Genomic DNA, 27,781 nt, shown 5'->3' with positions numbered 1-27,781 from the left:
TTAGGGTGCATTTGGAGAGCCCTAGTGGTATAAAACAGAAGGGAACCCCAACAAGTGACACCATTTTGGAAAGTAAACCCCTTGGAGAATTTAGCAAGGTGTAATATGTGTATGTACCCCTAAAGGTGTATGAGCCAATCAGACCCCAAAAAGGAAAAAGGTGAAAATGTTCCCCAAAAAGTCACTTTTACCCCAAATTATTCTAAGCCAAAAGTGTCAAAAGATGAAACAATCCCACAAAATGTGTACAACTATTTCTCCTGGATGTAAAATCGCCCCACATGTGCAGATAAAAGGTATGGGTACGATGTAGAGGGAATGGGGGATGTCTTTTAGAACCCAGAAATCTTATATATGGGTCAGAGTGCATTTGGAGAGCCCTAGTTTTACCAAAACAGAAGAGAACCCCAACAAGTGACCCCAATTTTGGAAAATACACCCTTGGAAAATGTTTCAAGGTGTAATATGTGTATGTACCCCTAAAGGTGTATGATCCAATTAGACCCCAAAAGGGAAAAGGTGAAAATTTTCCCAAAAAAGTCACTTTTACCCCAAATTATTCTAAGCCACAAGGGATAAAAGATGAAACAATACCCCAACATTTGTAAGACTATTTCTCCCAAATGTAGAATTGCCCCACATGTGCATATGAAATGTGATTTGGGTGCAAAGTAGAGGAAAAGAGTGAACCCAGAAATCCTTTACATGTGTCAGGATGCATTTGGAGAGCCCTAGTGGTACAAAACAGAGTAAAACCTAAAAAGTGACCCCTTGAAGAATTGAGCAAGGTGTAATATGTTGTGTAGTGTAATGCAAGTGGTGTAGTGAGCATTTTGAACATACAGGTGGTTTTCCCAATATAATGTGCTATGGATGCCCAAGAATTTTTATTAAAATTTTATTACTCAGGAGTTGTATGGTATATCCTGAAACACTCCTTCATGCAGAGGCCAGGTTTCTCAGGGCAGGTTTCGCAATGGTATATAGTGTCTTTCCTAACCCCTCTTTTGGAACAGACTCTGCATCTTTTCTGAGTCCTTCCTTTAGATGCAGTCTGGGGCACTTCACCGGGAAAATGTTGCCCTGGCACAACACGGGGGACATCTAATCCAGAGGTACTGGGGACCTGTCCTTCCTGTCCAAATACTAATGCCTTAATCACCACCTCTTGAAAATGGAGGAATGATACAGCATGGCCTGCACATTGGAACAGCACGTAACAGTTGTACAGTGCCATCTGTACAATGTACACAGCCAGCTTTTTGTACCATATCTTCGTTTTCTGTAGAGCACTGTACGGCTTCAGCACTTGATCTGACAGATCAACCCCACCCATGTATTTATTGTAAGCCAGGATGCAGTCTGGTTTAGGGGTAGTGGTGGTGGTACTTCGTACAGGGGTGAGGGTGCTGGAGTTCCCATGAATGGTGGTCAGAACAAGGACATCCCTTTTGTCCTTATACTTTACCAACATCATGTTCTGATTGCAGAGTGCCTTTATGTCCCCCTTTCTAAGTGGCTGCCTAACAAGGGATCCCGGGAGGCCTCTTTGGTTTTTGCGTACAGTGCCGCACGCTACAGTACCTCTGGAGTTTAGGGATTGGAAAAGTGGAATGCTGGTATAAAAGTTATCCACATAGAGGTGGTAACCTTTATCCTGAAGTGGGTGCACCAAATCCCACACAAGCTTCCCTGTAACTCCTAGGACAGGGGGGCATTCTGGAGGGCTAATTCGGGTGTCTTTTCCCTCATAAATCCTAAACCTATGGGTGTACCCTGTGGTACTCTCACACAACTTGTACATTTTAATTCCGTACCTGACCCTCTTGCTGGGCAGGTACTGGCGGAATTTTAACCTGCCTTTGAAATGTACCAGTGACTCGTCTACACAGATGTTTTGTAAAGGGGTGTATGCCTCGGCAAACTTTGTGCCAAAATGGTCGAGGATTGGCCGAATTTTATATAGCCGGTCAAATGATGGGCCACTTTGAGGTGGACATTGTGCATTATCGTTGTAATGCAAAAATTTAAGAATTGCCTCAAAGCGTGGCCGTGTCATTACGGTGCGGTAAATTGGAGTACTGTAGAAAACATCAGTACTCCAATACTGCCTAACCTCTGGTTTTTTTAACAATGCCCATGTGGAGCACAAGACCCCAAAACTTCATCATCTCTACTGCATCTACAGGGGTCCACCTAGAAAATGATGAAGTGGGGTTTTGTGCAAAAAATTGTTGGGCATATAAATTTGTCTGTGACACCATGAGATTTAGGAGGTCCTCAGAGAAAAAGAATTTGAAAAAATCAATTTCAGTGAGGCCATCAGTGTCAAAATGAATTCCTGAGCTGCCCACGAACTCAGGAATTTGGGGCTCATAATTTTCAGGGGGTGGGTTCCATGATGAATCACTTGCTGGCTGGGGAACATGCTCGGCGGTGGTCCTGGGGCGCCTTCTTGAGGGCCCCTCATCACCAGAGGAAGAGGAAGGGCAGTAGGAGGAGGAGGATGAAAAATAAAGAAATGAGGCATCCTCCCCTTCTGAATCAGTCTCGGCAAGGAAGGCATAAGCCTCCATTGCTGAAAAAGATCTTTGGGATGTATTGGACATTTTTATTGGGGTGGGGTGGGGGCGTGTATAAATGTTGTGCTTTTAACACGTGTAAACTTTATTCAAGGGGGTGTGTATGTTGTACTTCAACACGTGTGGGGCGATGAAAGAATAGACCGTAACCGTAACTAGAACTTTTACTACAGGAAAAAAAAAAATTTACAACAAAAAAAAGCGACAAAAAAAGGAGCAAGTGCTGAGCAGTAAGATGCTACTGATCAGCGCTCGGTTGTCGCAGCGCACTCACAAGATGGATTGTGTGCACAAAAATTATAAAAAAAAAACACCTCTTTTTTACAATAAAAAAAAAAGCGACAAAAAAAGGAGCAAGTGCTGAACAGTAAGATACTACTGATCAGCGCTCGGTTGTCGCAGCACACTCACAAGATGGATTGTGTGCACAAAAATTATTTAAAAAAAACACCTCTTTTTTACAATAAAAAAAAAAGCAACAAAAAAAGGAGCAAGTGCTGAACAGTAAGATACTACTGATCAGCGCTCGGTTGTCGCAGCACACTCACAAGATGGATTGTGTGCGCAAAAATTATTAAAAAAAAAAACTTTTTTACAACCAAAAAAAGCGACAAAAAAAGGAGCAAGTGCTGAACAGTAAGATACTACCGATCAGCGCTCGGTTGTCGCAGCGCACTCACAAGATGGATTGTGTGCGCAAAAATTATTAAAAAAAAACACCTCTTTTTTACAACCAAAAAAAGCGACAAAAAAGGAGCAAGTGCTGAACAGTAAGATGCTACTGATCAGCGCTCGGTTGCCGCAGCGCACTCACAAGATGGATTGTGTGTGCAAAAACTATTAAAAAAAAAGCAGCAGTAAAAAATTGGCACTGTGCAAGCACAAGTGCCAACCAGTGATGTGTGTCACCGATCTGCACTTGGCGGTCACAGGACACACAAAACTGAGCAAAAAACAAAAAGAAAACCCTCCTGTATAAAAAAAAAGCTGAAGCTAAAGCTGATCAGTGATGCAAGTCACTGATCAGTGCCCAGCTTACAGGATGCAACCACGAAGGTGGTGCAGGGGAAAATACGAGAAAAAAAAAAAACTGCGACCAAAAAATGAGCACACGTGCTCGGCGTCGTAGGACGCACACAGGGAAGGGGTGGAAGGGATCAGGAACAGGGATTGATGTAGGGAAATTAGGGATCACACACACAAAAAAAAAAATAAGATCACACAGAAGTGAGATCTTACTGAAGTAGTCACAGCAGCATTTGAGGATCACACTGGTGGTGCCCAGAAAGGTGCCAGCCAGCAATTCTAGAGGGTCCAGCAACACAGGTGGGTGATATACACTGTTCTGCACGCTGTCTCACACTAGAATGAGACGTGCAGAACAGTGATCACTAATTTGAACCTCTCACCTGATATCCGATTGGCCGATCTGTACAGATCTGCCAATCGGATGTCTAAGGGAGGTGGCATGATGCCACCAGACATGCCCCCTAATGATGATGATTGGTGCTGTCCTAGACAGCACCAATCATCATCCTGTGTTAACTAGCATGACCCCCTGGTGACGTATACTGCTGCTATTGGTCGGTCGCATCGACCAGCCAATAACAGCGATCGTGGACGAGAGGTGGGGGGGGGGCGCGAAACCCCTCTGGTAATAGCTGTGACATGCACCTTTCCAGCGCTATCGGCTGGTCTGAACTGACCAGCCGATAGCATCGATCGTGAACCGGGGGGTGCGACGAAACCCCTCTGGTCCACGAGGCGAGGTGGCTGGCTGTCAGGGACAGCCGCCATCTTGCCGCGATCACCGTGTCTGCAGACACGGTGATCGGTACATCGCGCGCCGTAGTACTACGGCGCGCGTCGGGAAGTCACTTCCCGCCGCGCTGTACTAGTACGGCGCGCGTCGTGAAGGGGTTAAATGAAATGGATGACTTTTCTTTTGCATGTGACCTAAGTTTTTTAGGATTAATTATGTAAAGGGTGTGGTTAAAAAGCTGCTGGTAATATTCTGAATAAATATTACTACAAATTCCATACTCTCCCTCGACTAAAAGTAATCCTCAGAAATGCTAAGAGGAGCATTTTTACTTTTGCAGAAAATAGTTAGTGCGACCTGGGATATTAATAAACCACAAGGACACCCCCTTCTCAGGTTGGGTAAAGCTCCTTATGGTGGAACCTTTCCCTCTCAGACATCTATGGCCTGTCCTGTGGATACATGTGATGGGGTCACATTTGTTGAAGACTTGGAAGTACAACTTGTCTCATTCTCATGGGATTTTGCCTCTCCCTTAACAGCTGGAGACTGGTTAAGAATGGGTAAAGAGCTTGCCCCGGGCTTGTATACTGCTTTCCTGTAACAGTCACACTTTATTTCTTTTAGAAGATCTGCCAATGGGCTCTTGAGAAGTTGAAAAGAAAAAAATTACATATCCAAACATCTGGTGAACTGTTTTTCCCAGAAGTTGGCTTTATTTTTCCGTAGTATTAAGAACGTTCAGGGCTTGGCGTCAGACAGATATAAAACAAAATCATGTGTAGCCCAGGCAGGCACAGGGGATGACCTGCAAATGTCTTCTTACATTACTGCTTCATGGCCGATGTTGTTACAGTTCACATAAAGGCTGAGAGTCTTGTCCCAGAGTACCAAGCACCTGCCATAGGAACTAAGCACCTGCCATAAGACCCAGATTTAGGGGTAGCTGCCAGCTGAAAAGGTCACATTATGTTTACTCTTCCTCAAGAGTATATGTGATTGCAGCTAAAAGAGTAAGAAGCAACACTAAAGGAGTATAAGGGAATGCAATGGAAAGGTGGTTTTATCATGTGGGTGGGTTCTGGTGTGGTCTCATGAACACAGCTCTTTTTCAGTGGGGACATATCAAAATAATGACTCGATGAAAGCCACCTGGTCTGATTCCTAACAACTATGATGAAGAGTTATTTGGCTTATGTATGGGACAGGTTGCATCTTCATTAGACTCGGGCTACATGCCAATGAATGCCTGAATTCTTAAAGGGGTTTTCCCACGAAAGAAAAATCTCACATCTCAATAAACAATAAAGATAATTTTAACACCTTACTTTACAATTTTAGCGTAAAGTAAATTTTAGGGGACTCTAAGCAGACACATTATGATCCATCTAGTTCTGTGAGGTGACAGTGTGGTTAGATTATCAGGGTACAGGTTTATATATACTTTCATCTGGCTACTGAACACTGTACTAGTATCTGACACATAGAAAGAGAGATGAGACCGATGAGAGATGATGAGATCCATGAGATGCATATTACACATTGTCAGTTCTTCTGCATATGTGCTCTCACACTATGAGATCTCCTGTGCCTGCCTCCCCCTTCCCTTGCCTCCCCTTGCTATGTCTGTAGCTTGCAACTTCTCTCCCATCTCGATGTGCTGTTTGCTGGCAGGAAGTTAGTGTCTGTGAGCTTTGTCCTGGATGCAGGGGGGCGGGGTTCCAGAGCAGAGAGAGAGAAATTCAGCAGCAAGGCTGTCACACAGAAATTCAAGATGGCGTCCCCCTGACCCCAAGTCCGAAGTTACAGGGTCGTGTCTAGGGGCAGCTGAAATTGTGTACACTAGGACTGATAGAGACACGTTGGAATTATATCTGTGAAATGCTGCATTTTTGTTAATAACAGTGAATTAGAGAATGTGTTATTTTGTTATCCTGAGTATATTTAAGAAACTTGTCTTTGCGGGAATACCCCTTTAAGCTGCAAAAAATGGATACATAGCCTGTGTGTAGAATGGGCAGTAGAAAATATTCCTAGACAGCCATCTAACACACTGGACTGTAAAAACCATGGCTGCTTGTGTGAGCCCATCGGGACGTGTGCTAGATGTTGAATCAAAGGACAGCACATAGACCAAAACATAAGTCATGTGCATGTAGCCTGAGTTCACACTTCTTGGGATTCATTGACAATGCTGTCTGATATGACCGGAAGTATTGCGCAGCACGTAGCTGGATTTTTACTGCTAAAAATATGAATAAGACAATTGGATTTGGGCTACGGGGTGCATTGCGTTCTGTTGGAGTCCTTAGTTTTTCGGCATCAAGTCAGCCATTATGATTACTGTTCTGGATCATCTTCTAACCCAGCTCCAATTCTTTACTGACCATATGCTGGAAGGTCTTCTAAAGTCTATCTATCTATCTATCTATCTATCTATCTATCTATCTATCTGTTTCTCCTATCTATGTAGAATAAAGCATATCCAGGAGACCATATCCTTCTGTGAATGATTCTAAAACATATATAATAAGATACATACAAATATGCATAAGATACTTTCTACATTTCCCTTTTCACAGGATTCCTTCACCTTCCCTCTCCTTCATTTTGCTTCTTCATCTCTCATATTCTTCTTGTCATTCTCTATTTTCTATCTTTTTCTAGAATCTGTAAGTCCTCCCTTTATTGCTAGGGAAATCTGCTTCTAGGCACAGTTAAACTCTCTGCATTCCCTTAGATTTGTGTGATTATTAAGGATTTTTTTCCATAATTTTTTTTATTCTTACTGCGAAGCGACCCCCAGACGTCAATAAAGCCTCCTTGCTAAAATCCTTTAGTTTAGGCCCATTGGTGACATCGACGTCTAAACGAAAGACAAATTAATGCTTCATTTTCCAGATGCTAAAGGTGCTTTCATATCTCAGTAAAATGAAATCCTCTCCCCACCCAGAACTGAAATTCTTCCCACATGATCAGTACCAGGCAGTTTCATAGCTGCGGCTCCGGTCCCTCTGGGTCGCCCCTGGGAGCTGAAGAAGTGACAAACGCCACTTAGATCATAACATACAGACAACTAGATGGTAGTTTAACTAATATACTGCCAAAAAGCAATGTAGTGTAATATTATCATCCTTGCACATATCATTTATTTTTTCTTTAATTTTGACATAATTTCTATTTACCTCCCGCAGCACACAACTTGGCTCAACTTCAAAATGACATTTGTGCTGCAGGCAGACATTTCCACATAGAAATGGGAGACATTATATTACTTTGGGGAAAAAAAGGCATTAAAATGTAAAGTCAAAGCAGAGCACAACATGAAATAAAAATTCGTTTATCCCATTCCTGGGAGGAAATATTTGGGAATCTGCATTATTCATCCTATACTATAATAAGCCTGTTATTGCCTGCTGTAACAATGTGACTATTGTGCATGAAGGGAAGTGCTGGCTGCCATATGAGGAACACTGTTTTGCGAGACGTCGAAATTCAGGAGAGTAACTTAATGCAAGTAACTAAGTAGTAAAATTTGGTAGAATTCTGGGATATTGTACATAAACAGCTGTTTAGCCCCTTGCCTCAGATGTCCTTAAAGGGACATCTACTACCACGATCAAGCATTATAAACCATGAACACTTACATGCTGGTGTGCGCTCCCTCTGGCAGGATCTGCTCATCTTTTAGCTTCTTATGCCCTTGTTTTTTTTTAAGGGCTTTACAAATTATGCAAATGAGCCTAAGGGGCCCCAGGCTCCATATCTGTTAATGGAACCTGGAGCCCCTAAGGCTCATTTGCATAATCTTTAAAGCTTTTTTCATAAATAAAAGGACATAAGAAGCTAAAATTAAGGCACATAGTAGCACCATTTATTATTCTGTGTAGAATACAAGGAAGCTGGCAAAAAAATTCCAAAAGTGGTAAAATTTAAAAAAAAATCTGCAGTTGTACCTTTTCCTCGTGGGCTTAGGTTTTCTCTTTTTACAGCTATTACTGTGCGCTCCACATGCCACCTCACATTTATTCTTTGGTTTAGTACAATAAAGGAGATACCACATTTATATATATGTTATATATTTGTTATATCTTAATACCATTATAAAATTTCTTTGCATCGTCAAATTCTGATGCCTGAAACTTTATTGTACGGAACGGGTTAAGGTGTAATTATTTGCAGGCTCAACTGACATTTTTATTAATACCATTTCGGGAACACTGCAACTTTTTGATCACTATTTTCTTCAGCAGACTGTAACAGATTGGGGCTCATTTACTAAGGGTCACGCCGCTCACTTTTGTCGGACTGTTTGCCATTTTCAGGGATTGCACGGCTTGGACAGATATTTAACAGGTGTCTGCACTGGGATTTTGGTGCATGCGACCCTTTTTTGGTGCAGTTGCGCTGGCTTGATTGGATTGAGGGGGCATGTCATTGCTCGGTTTGACTCATTCGGACTGAGCACTGGATTTAACTTTCAAATTGTGTCGCAAGCCAAAGTACTTACATACACCAGGGAAGCGAAACATGCTGGATATCAGGCACACTATCTTAGTGAATCGCAGCACAGTGCATTATCGTCGGACAATGCACTTTCATTGAACTACAGTGAATGTTCACCTTTGAGCTCAGTGAAAGGCATGGGACTCTTTGAGAAAGTCCTGACTATCATGGCAACAGTTTGGCGCCTCCCCTTGATGTCATGTGCAGTTCCAATCAATGGCAAAATAATTTAGCTGTTGTAGTTGAATAACCCACGGCACTTAACAGGTTAACTTTTGCAATCCGAATCAAATCAGAATACGACAATTGTCTGTAAAACTCTTTTTTGTTTTAGTAGTATAACTTTCTTTTTTATATTTTTGTATTGACAATTTTTTGAAAATTTATATTGCATTGTGCAAGTCAAGAAGGAAGTGCTAACAGGGATTGAGAGCTTCCCATTTATAACATTTACATACAGAGATTGCTGTCACCTCTTTTGATGGCCATTTCCACTTTTGCCAAATTGTTGACCAACTATTACTCCAAGAAAATCTCTCTCCGGTTTTCACATCTCTGGGAAAAAACTATATTACACAACATAGAGTCCCTGTATTACCACCAGGATGAAATACTTTATGCAAATGAGCCTCATGGGCTCCAGGCTCCATTAACACCTCTGGAGCATGGAGCTCCTCAGGATCATTTGCATACAGTCCTTCATCCTGGTGGTAGATGCCCTTAAATGACAGAGATCAAAGGGGGAGCATTTCCTTAATAGCCATCAATACATTCCCGGGTGTCTTAACTGTCACCTAGAACAATTACAATATGGGAAGGGGGGTATCCAAAGTTTCTGGGTGACCCACGGCCACCCAAACCACTAACTAAGTTTGATACCATTCTATAGTGATAATAAAGAGAGGGATCTCTGAAATCCTCTTACATTTGAAGGTCTCCACACACATGTAAACAAGAGCCCTTTCAGGACCTTTGATGGTCATGAAAGCTAGCAGAAGGGATCCCCCATCCTGTCTCAAGAAGCATGGTTCTGGTACCATATGGAGGCAGTCTATGTAAAACCATGAGAAAAAGAGCCTTGTGGGTGGTGGAATGGCAGTAATAATCTGCCCCAGTCAGTGATTCATCTAGGCCAGTGATGGCGAACCTTTTAACAGCCGAGTGCCCAATAAGACTCCAAAACCCCCTTATTTATCGCGAGGTGCCAACCAAAAATTAAAGCAGTATCTTACTGCTCCCTGTTCTTCAACAATCATATTGGCCTCCTGAGGACAGTAACACAGTAGAAAGATGGAAAATTTGCATCATTTTAGCTTCTTTCCAGTGTTCCTCTGTAGACCTGTAGGGGCCAGCAGGAAGTCCTCCAAAGATTATTCTGCCCTGTCTATTCATTCTCCCTCTTCCTACAGTCCCAAGTAGTGAAGTACTTATCGAAATATTACTGAAAGCAGCATCTTTTAAGTTGCTTGGATCTTCAGGAAGATTCTTCAAGTCCTGTCTGGTGCAATGGCCCGGGTGCCCACAGAAAGAGCTCTGAGTGCCACCTCTGGCACCCGTGCCATAGGTTCGCCACCACTGATCTAGGCAGTATCAGCTTCAGCTACCCTATATACTTCATACATTCGCTACCATTCTTACATTTACTGAGGATCTAGTCATTTTGTACAATAAAAGCCTCAGTGTATTGCAGTAGCATTGTAGAAATAATTCCACTAGAATATGTAGAATAGAGCAAATTGCTTACTAAATGGTCCATTGGTCATAGCCGCGGCTGTCTTCTAGACCGAGGTAGGATATTCTATTACAAGTACAATATTTCATGCCACAGCCTTTTTCATAATTCTACATGTAATTTTAACACTTTATAAATGAAAGTTTAAATAATACAATGGATCATCTTCAGGCTGTGCTTCTTAGATCCTTACATGCATTAAATGGCTCATTAACGTGCAGGGGGGAAGCATAATTCTGCGAAAAGAGAGCAAAATGTCAACTGTGCAGGTGCAGCGGCGACGTAAGCGCGTCCTTCTACTTATAAAGACCCGAATTAATTAATGTTCATGCCTCCTGCAAAAATAGACAATCAAAAGACCATTTTCCTAAGTCGGAGCTGGCTGTATTTATAGGAATCTTCCGCAGGCTATATAACGCTTACATGTGAGGCCGGCTTGTATACTATGCACTGGAGAGTCCTTCAGCTCTCACTCTGATATTACACTACTCCGTTATCGCCTCTTTCACATGTACATTTAGATATTACTAGAGAGAAATGTCTGTCCTGATATCTAGTGGAAAAAGCCATCTTCATTCCATTATATCTGTAAGAATGTGTCCATCGTGGGGGCCAGGGAGGGTTGTCCTCTTATGGCAATGCATCCAAAATTCACAAATTATCTTGAAATTTTAATTAGGAACCTAAAGGAATCTGTCAGCAGTTTTTACCAAAGAAGCTGGAGACCGTGACAGTAGTCGTCCGGGAGATCTGTGCAACCCTTTGTGTATGGTACTATTAGTGACAGGACTATTAATAATCTTTATTTATATAGCGGCATCAGATTCCATAGCGCTTGATAAAACAACTATGAAAAGTGAAGTCATAATCCAGGTCTGCGGGTTTCTGGGTGGGTCTTTCAGCCTGAAGAGCTTTCTGCTGTCTCCACAGTCCCGACCTTGTGCTATGAGTAGGAGCTCTATGTATACCTCAGCACGTAACATCACTCCTGCCTTAATCCAGAACACTAGTGACTGTCTCTCTGCTGTCTCTAACATCATGTCCTCTCTCTTCTTGAAACTTAATCTTTCTAAGACCAAACTTCTTGTCTTTCCACCATCCACTAACAGAGCCTATCCTAACCTCTCCATATCAGTCTGTGGGGTCACCATAACCCCAAAGCAGCAGGCCCGCTGTCTTGGGGTTGTGTTGGACTCCGACCTCTCCTTTGAGCCACACGTTCAATCTCTTGCTCGCTCTTGCCGGATGCATCTCAGAAACATCTCCAGAATCCGACCGTTTCTCACATTTGAAACCTGTAAAATGCTAACTGTTGCTCTGATTCACTCTCGACTAGACTACTGTAACTCTCTACTAACCGGTCTTCCACTCACCAAACTCTCTCCTCTCCAATCGATTCTTAATGCAGCAGCCAGGCTCGTCTTTCAGACTAAACGCTACACGGATGCCTCCAGTTCATGCCAGTCACTGCACTGGCTGCCAGTCTCCTTTCGAATACAGTTTAAAATAATAACCCTCATCCACAAAGCTCTGTATAATGCTGCACCCCCCTACCTCTCCTCTCTTATCTCAGTCTATCGCCCAACTCGTGCTCTTAGATCTGCCAGTGATCTTAGATTAACCTCTACCCTAGTGCGGACCTCCCACTCGCGTCTCCAAGACTTCTCTAGAGCTGCACCACTTCTATGGAATGCTCTGCCCCGGACTATCAGACTAATACCTAACCTCCAAAGTTTCAAACGTGCTCTTAAAACCCATTTCTTTAGGCAAGCCTATAACACTCATTAACTGCATGAAATTTTAACTCTTCTACTAACCCGTCCTGTGTCGTCCTCCCATCTGTTATATAGCAACCAACAGGCACCAGACTTCTCTGCAGTCCCATTCACCCTGGACCTGGTATATATGATGACGGCTGATTTGTTCAAGCGACAGCAATTCCATTTATTATATTTTGTTCTATTCCCTAAGAAGAATGGCTTGACCATTAAATATTCTTTTACCTCGTGTTACCCCATCATCTTCATAAACCGTAAGCTCTGGCGAGCAGGGACCTCACTCCTGTTGTTCCATACAAATGTTGTGCTCTGTCATGTTATATTATATTTGTATTTGTTTCCTATGATTTGTAAAGCGCTACGTAATATGATGGCGCTATATAAATAAAGATTATTATTATTATTATTATTATTATAAGAATTTACATTGGATACTGCCAGCAGTCATTCAGGGCTAAGGGGAGGGGTTGTGGAACAGTTCAAAGAACAGAAAGCTCTTCAGGCTAAGCGATCCGCCAAGAGAACTTACAGGAGCTGCAGATTTGGACTTCACTTTTCACATTCCTGCTACTACTTACTACACACACAAAGGTATGGTTGCACAGATCTCCAAGGTCCGTGCTCCGCACTGTTTGCAATTCTTAATGGTCAATACTCATAATGGATTCCCTTTAAAGGATAGAAAATGATTTGACTAGTAAGAAGGTGTATGGCTCAGTTGAAAGAGGCACAGATTATTATTCTTTTAGATTACTTACTGAATATTATATAAAGTGCTACAAATGATAAGTAACATTATTGGAAAGTGCATATATAAAGACTGTCTAGGCCATTTTTTAACAGTGACCTGAGAATTCTGGTTTTCTGTACTTCACATTTCTGCTTTACTGTTTAGACAAGGACAAGGTCAGCAAAGGAATCTCGTTATTCTGACAGATCACGGACACAAAAGTAGAGTTTGAGTGCTATTGGATAATTGATGGATAGCACACGGACATGTGCTTTGCTATGGGCATTTGGTTCCACAGACCACTTGTGCGAGCAGCGTTTTCTCCTGTTATCTTCTGTGAGCGGACTGCACCCTCTGATGAGACATTTTTCGCAAACCGCAGATCAGCAGCCTGCGAATGCACACATTCAGTCAGCTTTTTGTGTAGCTTATGTTCATTTCTGCATTGCATACTCTGTCTGGAGCTTCTGCCCAAAATCTGGTCAAAAATTGTTGAGACTTTTAGCATCAGCTAAAAGTGTCACCTCTTGAAGTACCCCACGAGGTTCACCACTACCTCTTACTCAGGGGCATAACTTAAGGGGTACAGAGGGAGCAGTTGAAACCGGGCCCAAGAAGCCTAGGGGCCCATATACTTTACCTCTCCTATATGAGAAGGCTAGAACTATAAACAATACAGGCGGTCCCCTACTTAAGAACACCCGACGTACCAACGTAATTTACTGTACTTTAGCCCTAAACTACAATAAACAGCTATCAACAGTTATCACAGGTGTCTGTAATGAATATTTATTGTTAATCCTGGTTCTTAGGACAACCCAACATTTTTAAAATCCATTTGTCACAGAGGTAAAAAAAAAATTGTCTGGAGTTACAATGATAAACTGTACAGTTCCGACTTACAAACAAATTCAACTTAAGAACAAACCTACGGAACCTATCTGGTACCCGGGGACTGTCTGTACATGATAATTGGGGGCCACATTTTGCACTGGAGTCTGACAGCTTCAAGTTTCTCCTATTAGAATTTTAATCTATGGCTCCCGTATATCCAAAAATATATATATTTATAGCTGATAATTTCATAGGCCCACATTTACTAAGAACAGTGCAGTCTATACTATGTGGAGTGTGGAGTGCCTGTGTAGTGTGCAGGGGGCGCCAGATTCAAGATTTTTGTTGCCTGTTCTTCTTGAATCTGGCACCCCCTGCACTGTTCCGAAAGAGTGCACCATTTTTTTGCGGTGAACCTTTAACATGTGGCTTGAGAAACACTTGAGAAACACTTCTGTCTGACTTTGCATGATACAAGTGGCGCACTGTCCGACCGGAACGCCCCTTTTATGTGCAGAAATTTCTTTTGCAGGAAGTATAATGCAGCTGCGCCACAAAAGGGTCACGTGCGAAACATATACGGCGCGGACACTTCTGTGGAAGCAGTTTACACTGAAAAGAATGTGCAAAGTCCACCAGAAAACTGGCGCAAGCACCTTAGTAAATGTGGGCCATAGGATTTTGAAATAATACATTTCCCAATATGACCAATTATGGTAATATTCACTTTCAAAATTCTAACAGGATAAAAGAATTCACAGCAAATACTGTAACATCCATCAGACGGCCTGCTGCCTCTGTGTGGGGTGTCTTAGGTTGGGCTGAGAAGTCTTTGAAATTGAAAATTGCAGTTTTTTTCCCAATGTAAATACAGAGAATGTTTGCTGATGGTTAACAGCAAAAAATAACAGCAGCTGCAGTCAGAAAGTAAAGACAAGAAGACCTTCTGCTCTTTGAAGTAAAGCGATGTTGTAATTTGTGAGCTCGGGGTTTATAATAAGGTGTTATTACGTTGTACCCACATGTATGAAAACACTTGGGTCCATTCTGTTTGTGTCCCGCTGAGCATAAACATAGACTGTGGTGTGAGTTTAGCCTAATTCTAGGTGCTGGTGGTGGGGCTGATGGTAATCCTGTGTAAAGTCATGTAATAAGAAATGTAGCTGTAGAAGTGAGAGGATTCTGAGATTATTATTCAATGTCTGAGCCACACGTATAACTATTAAAGAGGTAAAGATTAGAAATGTACGGTATATTTACAGGTTAGGACAGAAATGCATGATAAGTACAGATCATATGTTCCCCAACCCTGGCCAACCCCTGACCCCTTTTCTGGATACATAGGACGCTTTGTTTAAAGCGTAACAAATCCTTTGAATTCACTTTTTTGTTGCAGACATTAATAGAGCAGCTCATGATAATGGTAACATTAGTAATGTACTTCATTAAGGTTCTCTGTGGCTTTTTTATTCTCCTTCTTTCTCCTTTAGTGAGCAGTGTATCTGAAGTTTTGTACACAGCATATGTATAAGGAAAGGAGGCTAATGAAAACATATTTCCATACCTTTTCCATTGCTGATTTAGCTCTTTAAGGAGATATTATTCAGTGACTTTAAAGGACATCTACCACCAGGATGAAAGCTTTTATGCAAATGAGCCTGTGGGGCTGCAGGCTCCATTAACACCTATGGAGCCTGGAGCCCCTCAGGCTCATTCGCTGGGGACTTGGGTTCAAGTCCTAAGGTTAACATCTCCACAAAGTTTAGTATGTTCCCTCCATGTTTGCATTGTTTGCCTCTGGTTTCCTCCCACCCTCTAAAACATACTGGTAAGGTGATTAGATTGTGAGCCCCATTAGGGACAGGGACTGATTTGGCAAACTCTGTGCAGCGCTGCGTAATCTGTGTACGCTAAATAAATAATGGAATTATTATTATTATTAAACACTTTATCAGGTTCCCTTATCTCTAAGGTGTCAGTGGATACAGGCCAGAAAGCTAATTTACACAAACTGTAAAGGTAGCTGAAAAAAGAAAGGTAGCTGAAAAAGGAACACAGGAACTTTATCAGGAAGATTTATATAATAAAGTATATAACAAAGTTAAATACTATCATCTGCACTATTTATAAAATGTTTAGTTACACTTTATTTTTTTACAATATTTTTTATTGCAGTTTTTAATACATAGTACATAGTACATATCCATGAATAGGCACAAAAAAAGTGCAGTACAATGTTCGGTTTATCGTTTCAAAACGCCTATTCTTAAGGAGGAGTTCACAAAGTACAGAGTGTCCGACGATAATGCTTTCTTGCGCGATTCACTAAGATCGTGCGTCCAATATTCTGCATGTGTCGCTTCCCCGCACAGGTCCGCCGGAGTTCACCTTCTTTTTCCTGGTGCATGTTCATTGTCTTGCGACACAATTTGAATCTTAAATCCCGAAATCAGTCAGATCGTCTGACGGAACGACCCCCCCCCCGATTTCTGTCGCATGAAAGCCAGCCACAATCTGATTGCATGCGTCACAATCCCCAGTTAAATACCTGTCACTGTGGCGCAACTCCCAGAAACGTAAAAAATCCGCCCGGACCCTTAGTAAATAAGCCCCATAGGCTTCACTAAGCTCCGGTCTTCATGAATGTGGCGCACACTGCACTTTAGTGAGGCAGATTGCATGCAGTGGAGTCTCGGTGTGAGTCCTCTCTGAGCAGCTAGGTCTCCACCCAGCAGCTCAGAGAGAACTCACACCGAGACTGCAGAGAGGAAAGCTGTTGGTTAACAAATCACATATCCAGTAACAGTGTTACTCCTCATATACACAATGTACTACTGACTTTGTACAAAGTTTGTAAGGTGAGGTCTGCTTCAATTTCAGCCAGATGTATATTTATGTGAACAGTGCATGATAAAGTCAGGAAGAATCCGAATAAAGAGTGGCTTGCCAAAGAAATGCCTCTCCCCAGTAGGCACAGTACATTCCAGCTTATAACTAACATAATATATGGTCATGTACTGGAATGTGACTATGACTTTGGATCTATTCAGTAGTAAAACTGGACTAATACATGAGCTTGTAGCGGCTTAATGTTCCATTAATAGAGAACATAATAGAGAATTCTGATTTCTAGCATGTAGCTTGTAAAATATTCTCACATTACTTTGCACTGTAACATTTGTTGGCAGCCGTCCTACCAGGAATGGGTAAAGAACACAGCCTGGAGGAGGGTGAAGGAGCGAGTGTTATATAGCAGCGTCTATTCAAAATTGATGAATATTCTGATGAGAAATACGATAGACCAGATGAAATATTGCCCCCTTCCCCAATAAAATGCATCTTGTGAGTGAATCATTTCTTAATTAATGCCAGTTTATCAATGTCACTGCACAGTGATACGCACGTAAATTACAGTTAACCCTAATGCTCCTATGTCTGACCCTCAAGTAAGCCATAAATACTGTAAATAAACCTGGTATGTGCATAGATACACTCTATACTATAAATGGCTACCCATTAGAATCATATTTCCAGATATCTCATCTTAATTTTGCATTTCGATAACTGACTGGTTGCAATTTCCTGCCCCTGTCCTACCAGGAAAACAGCACAAACTGCTGCCCTAACAAATGGTGTATTATGTAGATAAGGGTCTAGACACAGGCATCGTCAACTGCTATCGCTAGAGGCTTTGAAGTTTTATTTTCTTTCTTTAATTTTGCCAACATTTGGATGACTGTGACATCTACAACATTTATCATTCTTACTGTAATATGTATTGAATTAGTTTTGGAATGTATGTATCTGCAGTATGTGTGTATATATGGTGTGTTTATACTATATGTCTAAGTATATGATGTATGTATACTATATTTGTGTATATAATGTGTACGTGCTATACATTATATGTGTATAAATGTATGGATGTGTACATACTGTGTGTGTATATACTGTATGAGTATGTATATACTGTATGTATAAATGTATATATGGGTGCATAAACGTATTTTCATGATATTATAAATGTGTGTTTCTATGCAAGAGTGTAAATGTCTGTGGATGAGTGTAGAACTTTATGTGTGTGTATTTAAGTATATAAATGTGTGTATATATACAAAAAATACAAAAAAAAGGATCAAATAGCGATCCTGGAAAATACAGACCCGTGAGTCTAACTGCTGTGGTGGGGAAAATATTTGAGGGGTTTGTTAGAGATGCTATCCTGGAGTATCTCACTGTGCACAACCTTATAACCCAGCGTCAGCATGGGTTTATGAGAGATCGGTCCTGTCAGACTAATCTGATTGGTTTCTACGAGGAGGTAAGTTCAAGACTGGATCTGGGGGACGCTCTGGATGTTGTATATCTGGACTTTTCAAAGGCATTTGACACCGTGCCACATAAAAGGTTGGTATATAAAATGAGACTGCTGGGAATAGGAGAAAATCTGTGTATTTGGGTAAAAGTAAACAGAGGGTGGTCATTAATGGCACATTCTCAGATTGGGTTGACGTTACCAGTGGAGTGCCACAGGCGTCAGTATTGGGGCCACTTCTTTTTAATATTTTTATTAATGACCTTGTAGTGGGTTTACACAGTCAAGTTTCAATATTTGCAGATGATACTAAGCTGTGTAAAGTAATAAATACTGAGTTCGATAGTTTAGCATTACAGAGGGATTTGTGGAAGCTTGAGGAGTGGGCAGAGAAATGGTTGATGAGGTTTAATGTAGATAAATGTAAAGTTATGCACTTGGGCCATGGAAACAAGAAGTATAATTATGTTCTAAACGGTCAATTACTTGGTAAAACTGAAAAGGACTTGGGGGTAGTGGTGGATGGTGGTTGATGGTAAACTTAATTTTAGTGACCAGAGCCAGGCGGCTGCTGCTAAAGCAAATAAAAATATGGGATGTATCAAGAGAGGAATAGATTCTCATGATAAAGTTTTGCCCTTATACAAATCCCTGGTCAGACCACACATGGAATATTGTGTACAGTTTTGGGCACCAGTGTATAAAAAGGATATAGTAGAGCTGGAACGGGTGCAGAGGAGAGCAACCAGGATTATTAGGGGAATGGGGGAACTAGAATACAATGACAGATTACAAAATTTGGGATTATTCAGTTTAGAAAAAAGACGACTGAGGGGAGACCTCATTAAAATGTACAAATACCTGAACGGTCAGTACAAGGATCTCTCCAAAGATCTTTTTATACCTAGGCCTGTGACCAGGACAAGGGGGCATCCTCTGCGCCTAGAGGAGAGGCGATTCTACCATCACCATAGACAAAGGTTCTTTACTGTAAGAGCAGTGAGACTATGGAACTCTCTGCCGCAGGAGGTTGTTATGGCGGACTCTATGTACATGTTCAAGAGAGGCCTGGATGCCTTTCTGGAGAGCAAAAATATCACGGGTTATAGGGATAAAACATTTATTTAATTCTTAAAGGTTGGACTTGATGGACTTACGTCTTTTTCCAGCCTTATATACTATGATACTATGATATATGAGTGTATAAATGTGTAATACACATAATGGGGCAGATTTATCAAGCAGTCTGAAAGTCAGAATATTTCCAATTGCCCATGGCAACCAATCACAGCTCCCCTTTAAAATATTCATGAGCACTGGTGAAATGAAAGCTGAGCTGTGATTGGTTGCCATGGGCAACTGGAAATATTCTGACTTTCAGACTGCTTGATAAATCTGCCCCAATATGTCATACACATGTGTGTGTAGTAATATATATATATATTTTTAGAAGAATAGGGTGTCCCATGTAGAAGTCTGCTATTTCATAGTATATATAAGGCTGGAAGGAGACGCAAGTCCATCAAGTCCAACCTTCAAGAATTAAATAAATGTTTTATCCACATAACCTGTGATATTTTTTCTCTCCAGAAAGTCATCCAGGCCTCTCTTGAACATGTACATAGAGTCCGCCATAACAACCTCCTGCGGCAGAGAGTTCCATAGTCTCACTGCTCTTACAGTAAAGAACCTTTGTCTATGGTGATGGCCCAGCCCAGCCCAGCCCAGCCCAGCCTCTCCCAATTACCCCCTTGTTTATGCTTGATTTTCATGGTAGATTTAAGATATCCCCTATTCACAGTCCTGACACTCTCACCCCTGTTCCCTGGATTGCTGGCGGTCTTTTCTTGTGATCATTGAGGGCCCCATCAAATAAATCCTCACTTTTAAGCTTGTTATCTTAAAAAGTTGGTACAACCCCTTCAGAAAAAGTAACATGCACACAAACAGACCCATTTGTCATCAGCTTGTGAGGTCCACTTACATGTTGATGACAGGAGAAAAGATTACCCATACCACAAACTTGGGCAGGAATAGGACCTACTCTGAGGTCTGCAGCTTGGGCAGTCTGCTCATACAAGTGGAAGAGTCATGGAAACCGCTAGCACATGTCCCCAAACAACATTTATGTGCATTGGGCCCAGGGGCATGAAATTGTGAACAAATGTTCTCACCCATTAAATCCACCTGCTGATCCAGCATTGTCGTACTCACTTCTATGGTGAATCATTAATTTGATCGCTGTAACCAATCACTGGCCTTAAGGGACATGTACCCTACAGTAAGTCCACTAGGTGATGCCATGACACTAAAGTTTCCTTCAACTAGGCATCTCGAAATGGTCTATGCAGAGAAAGGGGAATGTAATGAAGGTGTCATCAGTGTCTATCTGGTAGACAATGAAACTATGGGAGCTAATGAGACTTGTTTCTATCTTCTGTTGGTCTGTCTGGGCTGTCTAGAGTCTGTTCACCTTGTGTTTGTGCCCTAATGTAACCACTGTTGCCTGTGTTGGACTTGGACATCTTGGGTCCACCAGATAAAATAATTCTGGGGCCCACCCTTCATCATCCTCCAGGAAATAAACCCTACTAACCTTGCCTTCTGCTGTAGTGTTCAGTATTAGGTTAGATCCTTGGCCCACCGGAGGATCCTCTGGTACTTTGGTGGTCCCATCTGACACTAAAAACTAGATAAAAAAGTCCCTAGATGCTTCTTTCAGTGCAATGATCTATTCCCTCTTCAAAGTGTCAACTAGGTAAAATGTCTATAAGTGTTTATTGGTGAAGGCCTCTCCCAAGAACATGTACTTTTATGTCCTCTTCTGGCAGGATCCAATGTCTCGTCCGATGACACCTGGAATCTTTTATATATCTATCTGAGACACAATTATCTGCTGAATTTTGTAACAATCCAACCTTATTATCTCGTTGCACGTGGACAGCTTTTTGCTACTTGAGCTACTGAAGCAAATGTTATGGATATCCCGATTGCATGGGTGTCATGTGCGAACATGCAGTTACGACTCCATGAAAACTCTGCAAAAACGGCAGCTAATTCACGTCCCCATTGAGGTCCACTGTGTCAAGTCAGGTAGGGTGGATGCAAATTATGGAGTCCTATTCCTGCACCGATTTGCAATGCAGTCACTCATTATCAATGGACATGGGTGGGATAAGTGCTGCTCACCTGCTGATTCCCACCAGGCCAAAACACTTTCCACTGTATGTAGCCTATTAGGTACACATGATTTTCTGCATATAGCCATATTAAGTAAAGTGTGTAATATAAATTAGCAAAATTATCTCAAAATTCAAATAATCTTCCAATTGAGTGTTGTAAGAGAGGTCATTAGTTCTATACATTATTCCCAGGTCTCTAGAGAGGCTCAGATTTCTGCACATTCTCTGTACCCCTCATAGATTCTGGACACGTGATACTTAATCTGTCTTTTCCTTTCCACCGGCCAGGAGTTGCATGCTTCCTAATCATTCTTATTCTCTGCTTAGAAGTAGGAATATGTAGCTGTTTTCCTGAGAGCCATTGCACTGAATAGATAAAGTGTTACATAGTATGGAAATTAAGAGGTCTACCGGCTTCCAAATACCCCTACAATGGATCCAACATAGTTTAGGACACAGTACATTACCCAGACCTACCTTTCCAATTTCCCAGCAATCTGTTATGTAAAGGAAAAATGTATTTTTATACAAAAGAGCTTCTCGGTTCTCCAGGGGCGAGGCTGTACCTGCTAATGTTTAGTATTTTCTATGTCTTTTTATTAGGAGAGACAGAATCATTGTGTAAAAGGGTGGTGCAGGGCAACACAGAAATAAGGCATGCCCGGGAACTGCCTTATATACCTGTCTACTCCCATCAAACATTGCTGGTTATTCAGTCTCCTTTGTTTTCTAGTGCTCTTGCTATTGTGTTGTTTTCTATTCTGTGTATCTGCTTTGCCTACCGACCATTCCATTTGCTATACGATTCTGTACCTTTGCCACCAACTTGGTTTTGACCCAGTTTTGTCTGACTCCGCTTGTCTGTCTGTATCTGTTATTTGTCCGTCAGGGCCGTGTATCTCCCAGTGTGACCCTGCTTTTCCTGTCTCATACTTGAGTCGGTTTCTGTGTACCAGTGTGAAAACTGGATTCCTGTTACCTGTCTGCTCCATTATCCAGCAGCCGCCAGACAAAGTAAGTCTTCCCTGTTATTTTTTTAGGGTCACTCAGGGACAGGGACGCAGGGCCATAGCCCGCAGGGACGTTGCAGGGTCGTAGCCAATCTGACATCTAGCGCCAAGCCTGGTTGTGGTTGTGCTGTTGCTGGACAGGTTCATTACAACTTTATAAAATTTTATTTCACATTTCCTGGCTCCCTGCCAGCAGTGTGTGGTGAGTCCAAAAGTGACCTTTTACCACAATTGCAGCAAAATTTCTCATGTCCACATTAAGGATTCATTCACACGGCCGTCTAGGGGGACATATGTGTGGCTGCAAATTTGCAAATGTGTCACCGTTCTGTGCCGTACACCGGAAAAAGCTAGAGCATGCTCTATCTTCTTCTGAGTGTGCGGCTGTGCGCCGCTGTTATCTGTGGAGGGAGGAGGGGCGACCTCCTCTCCAGCTCGGCGGGCATACCGTGTGTGAATGAACTCTAAGATTCGAAAGATGTACCAGGCGAGACACTGAAAAAGTAGCAAATTGTGGTGCAAGTGCAGTAAGAAGTCCCAAATAAAAGAGAAACAAAATCTAAAAACGTAGGTATATTCCCTCCAATGTGCCCTAAAAAATGAAAGAATCTGCTTATGTGGGATTGTCAGTTAATTGAGAAGCCCCCCTTATATTGTTGGCCAGTTTTGCCAAAATCACCAGGTTCAGCTGACAATCATGTAAAGTGTATGGTCAACTTAAAGTGGGTTTGTGTTAATAAGTTATCCTGTGGATACAGGCTAACAAGATGATCAGTGGGGGTCTGACTGCTGAATTGGGATCCAGGTTGATCCAATAGGTAGAGGGCAGGATGATAACATGCTGCCTGCAGAAAGCACACTATGTACAGTCTGTTCATCTTCTCCTGCTCTATAATATGCTCCTGCGGAAAGCCCACTATGTACAGTCTGCTTAGCTCCTTCTGCTCTATAATATGCTTTCTGCATAAAGCACACTATGTACAGTCTGCTCAGCTCCTCCTGCTCTATAACATGCTACCTGCAGAAAGCACACTACTTACAGTCTGCTCAGCTCCTCCTGCTCTATAGTATGCTTCTGCAGAAAGCCCACTATGTTCAGTCTGACCAGCTCCTACTGCTCTATAATATGCTTCCTCTGGATCAGTCTGCATTTTCCATAAGACGGGTTCACTTTAAGATCTTTAAAGCCAACTGTGCTCAGTTCTATTCCAGACTCTCAATGTAAAGACTATAAGAACACAAATTATTTTAAGTCAGCCAGGACCCATATCCCCCTATAACAAGATCCTTTCAAATAGATAAAAGGCCATACAAGTGTAAAGTGACCTAATAAAAGGGGATGAAATGTAATTTGATCTCTCCAAACCCACCAACCCCATTGACAGGTTTATTTTATCACCTCCTGTATGACAACATTGCGTTCAAACAACCTGCTCAGCGCGGACGTCTCAGTGACAGGTTAATAAAGTCTTAGTCTGGCTGGGAACATCTTGGCTTATGAGGTTTATATCCTGCATTTTTGCTGTTGACCTCTCTCAGCCTCAGAAGCTTTTGACATTTTTACCATTTAAGGCATTTGATTCCCCTGCCCCCCCCCCCCCCCCCCCCCCCACAGTCCAAAGAGAAGGATTGCCGGGTTATTGGTCCGAGATGAAGTAAACATCACCAGTCTTATTCCTGGACTGGATAAAATATTCCTTGTATGTGGAGGTTACGTTCTTACAAGGGCGTTTTTTCACTTCCCGTATATTTGTAGTCGTGGTATTCATCGTGTCAGTCGGTTCATGTAGTATATACTTTGGAGGTTATATTATATGGTATGCATGGGGCCCTGTTGGGAATTGTTTAAGGAGGTTTTGGAAATCTGTACTGCTGATGGGTTCTGCTTATAGAATTTACTGCCGCTAAGTTACTTACAGCTGCCTCTATCTTACACTTGTATGCACTCCTCAGAGTCTAGTCAGGCTCCTCCATCTCTATAGGGTGCAGGCACAGGCTTCTTAAAGGGAAAGTATATGGACCTGCATATGTGTTACCAGGATTTCACTGTTCATCTGGGTCTATATAGCTTAGAGTGCCTGAGAAAATGTTCCCAGTTCCTACCTTACAATATATTTGTTTCTGCTGACTACTCGTGATTAACCCTTGGTTTATTTTGTGAGCATATTCCTGATCCGTGTTGTATTGTTTATAACCATGGCTTGTTTCTGATCCTGTGCTTCTTGCCCCAACCCTCTGCCTGCTACCAGATATTTAGTGTATGCTGCCTGCCCTGACTTTGGACAGGCTTGCCTGTTACACACCAATCTCCGTGCCCAATGCTCTTCACACCAGGACCAGCATAAGAGAAAGCATCTGTCACACACGGGGGTGTGGGAGAGTCTCTAAGGGCTAGAGTCTGTGGACTCCCTGGACCACCGCGGGAGATGATGGTACTAGCCGCAACCTGGGACCCTGGTCTTTGCCAGAGCCCGCCGCAAAGCGGGATGGTCTTGCTGCGGCAGGAAGCCACCAGGTCGTTCCACGGGTGTGACTAGGCCAGCGGAGGCAGCCAAGGTATGGAAGCAGGTTAGGCAGGACCTCGGGTAGGCAGGACCTCGGGTAGGCAGGACCGCGGGTAGGCAGGACCTCAGGATGGGCACCGGGATACAGGACCGCCACAAGAGTACAGGACCACCACAGGAGTACAGGACCGCCACAAGAGCACAGGACCGCCACAGGACAGTGAAACTGTTATTTTAGAATATGAAGACCCATGTTTTATCCAAAAAGTTGTAATAGGTACTGCGGCAATGAGGAATCTTTCCCAATTAGGCTTTATATTTCAGAGTATATGAGATCACGTGATTAACCTCCAATCAATCATGCCCAATCTCCGGCAACATCTCGGGATTCTAAATAAACAAAATAAAATAAATGAGTCTATGGACAAGTTACCTTTCAAATATAGATAAAATTCTGGATACCTGCAGTGAGTGTTACTGTAAGAAACTTACAATCAGGTAGAGAAGAATGTACCTATCATGTGATACTACAATGGTTTGGCCCAGAGTCACAGAATAGCCGCATTCCCAGACAGATTCCCTGCTGTTTTTTTCAGGACTGCTGCTGTTAAATCACAGACTCTAGGTGATCGCATGGGCACCCGCTGATAACATACAGGAAATGTAGGTCACTTTGGGTGAAGAGGTTGACTCTACCAGTGGGAGATGCTGAAGATAATTCTGTATCCAAGGCAACACTACAAACCAAGAGTACTTACTTTGGTCATCATTGATACAGAACAGGCCGTCCAGCTTCTGATGATATTGGGGCCTACATTTAAAGTGATACCTGCAAATATGGATAAATATGATGTATATGATGTAATACAATGCCTGAGCAATCAATCAACACCCTGTGTTAGGCATTCAACTAGGTTTACAGATGAGGTCCAGAGCTTTTTTAGAATTGGAACCCATGGGGCTTAACCAATTGTAAGACTATATTGAGAGACTGTTCTGCTTGTCAACAATCACCAAAGTTACCATAAATCCCTGGTTATATAAACATATGCTGTATACATGCATGTATGTACTGATACACATAACACATATATTTTACAATCCAGTGGAATGACAATTTTTTTTTCGCTATTAACCTGCTGTGAGTACAAGTTGTTTTATCTGTTGCTTAATGATAGAACACAGAGCATACATTAAAATCTCTCGTCTAAATTACTAACTAAGGATGCAGATCATGCATAACATCTGCAGAGAACATCAGCAGGACTTTATACCTTAGCCACAGATTGGGTAAGCAAATATCCTGATGAGGAGCTCATTCCCTTGGTGATTAGATTTGTTGTTTTACACTCATTTACTTCATGTTATTTGGTGGACATGGAAAACAAAATAATACATGGATCAGATTCTTGGCTGGATGCCTCCATTATGCAGTGGCTATTTAAAAGGAAACCTGTTACGGGGATACAGAAGATTAAAGGAAATTACCACCAGGATGAAGGACTGTAAACGAAGCACACTGACATACTGGTGTGCACCCTCTCTGACAGGATCCAATCTTCTTTTAGCTTCTTATGCCGTTGTTTTTTATAAAAAAAAGGCTCTAAAAATTATACAAATAAGCTGTGTGGCTCCAAGCTCTATTAACAGTTTTGGAGCCCAGAATCCCTCAGCCGCATTTGCATAATTTTTAAAGCCTAGTTTTTTTTTAAGAAAAAAAAGGGCATAAGAAACTGAAAGAAGTGCGGATCATGCCAGAGGAGGCACATACCAGCACATATCTGTGCTTGGTTTACAATCCATGATCCTAGTGGGAAATTTCCTTTTAACTACCAACAAGATCCAATGGACCATTGGTAAAGTGGTGGGAAAAAAGCAGTTAGAGTTCAGTGATTCGCATTGGGCCCACTGATCCATGAGGACCTGTAGCCAGGGCCAGCTCCAGGTTTCAATGTTTAGTTTATTGTACTAAACATCCCCCTCATGGTTATTTTGTAAACACCCCTCTCATGGTATGGTTATTTTATTTAAAGCCCACTTCACACCCTATGGATTTATTAGCTATAGCCCCCCTCATCCCCAGGATGCCTTATGGTACGGCCTTATGTAAGCTTACCCCCCAGGCAGCCCTGGGCTCCGGCACTTGCCCGGGTAAGCCAGGTGCTGACTCTGGCCCTGCCTGTAGCTGTTTTTGGGTTCCAGATGTCCCTACTAAACAGCTTTCAAGGGTTACACCCTATGCAAGTCCTGTACAAACAGGTATGTTTACACCATTATATTACAAGGTAGGTATCAGAGCCAGGACAAGGCATTCTGGTGCCCTTGGCAGACAAAAGAAATTAATGCTACACCCCACATTGCCAAGCTGTAAACTCAATTGTGGAACCACGGAGGTGAGGTGAGAAATAAATAAATTTCGCCACCCCTATTAAAAATCATAAAAAAGGAATCTAAATCGTCAAACCGCCATTGTTATATTATAAAGGAATTCACATTCACATTTTGTAAAAAAATAAATAAAAATACTAGCAATAAACTTACAACACAAGTAAATATATTCCTGCAATCAATATACCACACACATACTTATATGCCTGCACACATCAATAAAACTCTGCAGTCATTATACGCTGTACAGGAATATATATTCCTGCTGTCACTATACCGTGCACATAAATATGAATCTGACGTCACTCTACCGTGAAAATTGGTTCAATGTAGGGTAAAATCTGTAAAATACAATTGGATGAACAAAGCATACACTGAACATCACCACAAAATATGCTCATGTGCGTTACAATTACATATCCTGCAATGGATGTCCGTTCATCGTATTGATATATGAT

The 27,781-nt window shown here is 42.0% G+C and overlaps 1 protein-coding gene across 4 annotated transcripts in view; it reads left to right on the top strand.

Annotated features, from left to right (window-relative positions):
- TSPAN4 (tetraspanin 4) overlaps positions 1–27,781 on the top strand; it is a 430,281-nt gene that overhangs the window by 64,736 nt on the left and 337,764 nt on the right. Inside the window, exon 3 of one of the 4 annotated variants that reach the window (XM_072118169.1) lies at positions 22,311–22,435. The exons of the other annotated variants lie outside the window; for them this stretch is intronic. The gene's annotated coding sequence lies outside the window, so the exon portion shown is untranslated. The remainder of the gene's footprint in view (positions 1–22,310; positions 22,436–27,781) is intronic. 4 annotated transcript variants of the gene reach the window in all.

Source organism: Engystomops pustulosus, chromosome 7 (assembly GCF_040894005.1).
Source record: "Engystomops pustulosus chromosome 7, aEngPut4.maternal, whole genome shotgun sequence".
NCBI lineage: Eukaryota > Metazoa > Chordata > Amphibia > Anura > Leptodactylidae > Engystomops > Engystomops pustulosus.
The sequence above is the reverse complement of the archived record's forward strand: the minus strand, read 5'-3'. Positions and strand labels throughout refer to the sequence as shown.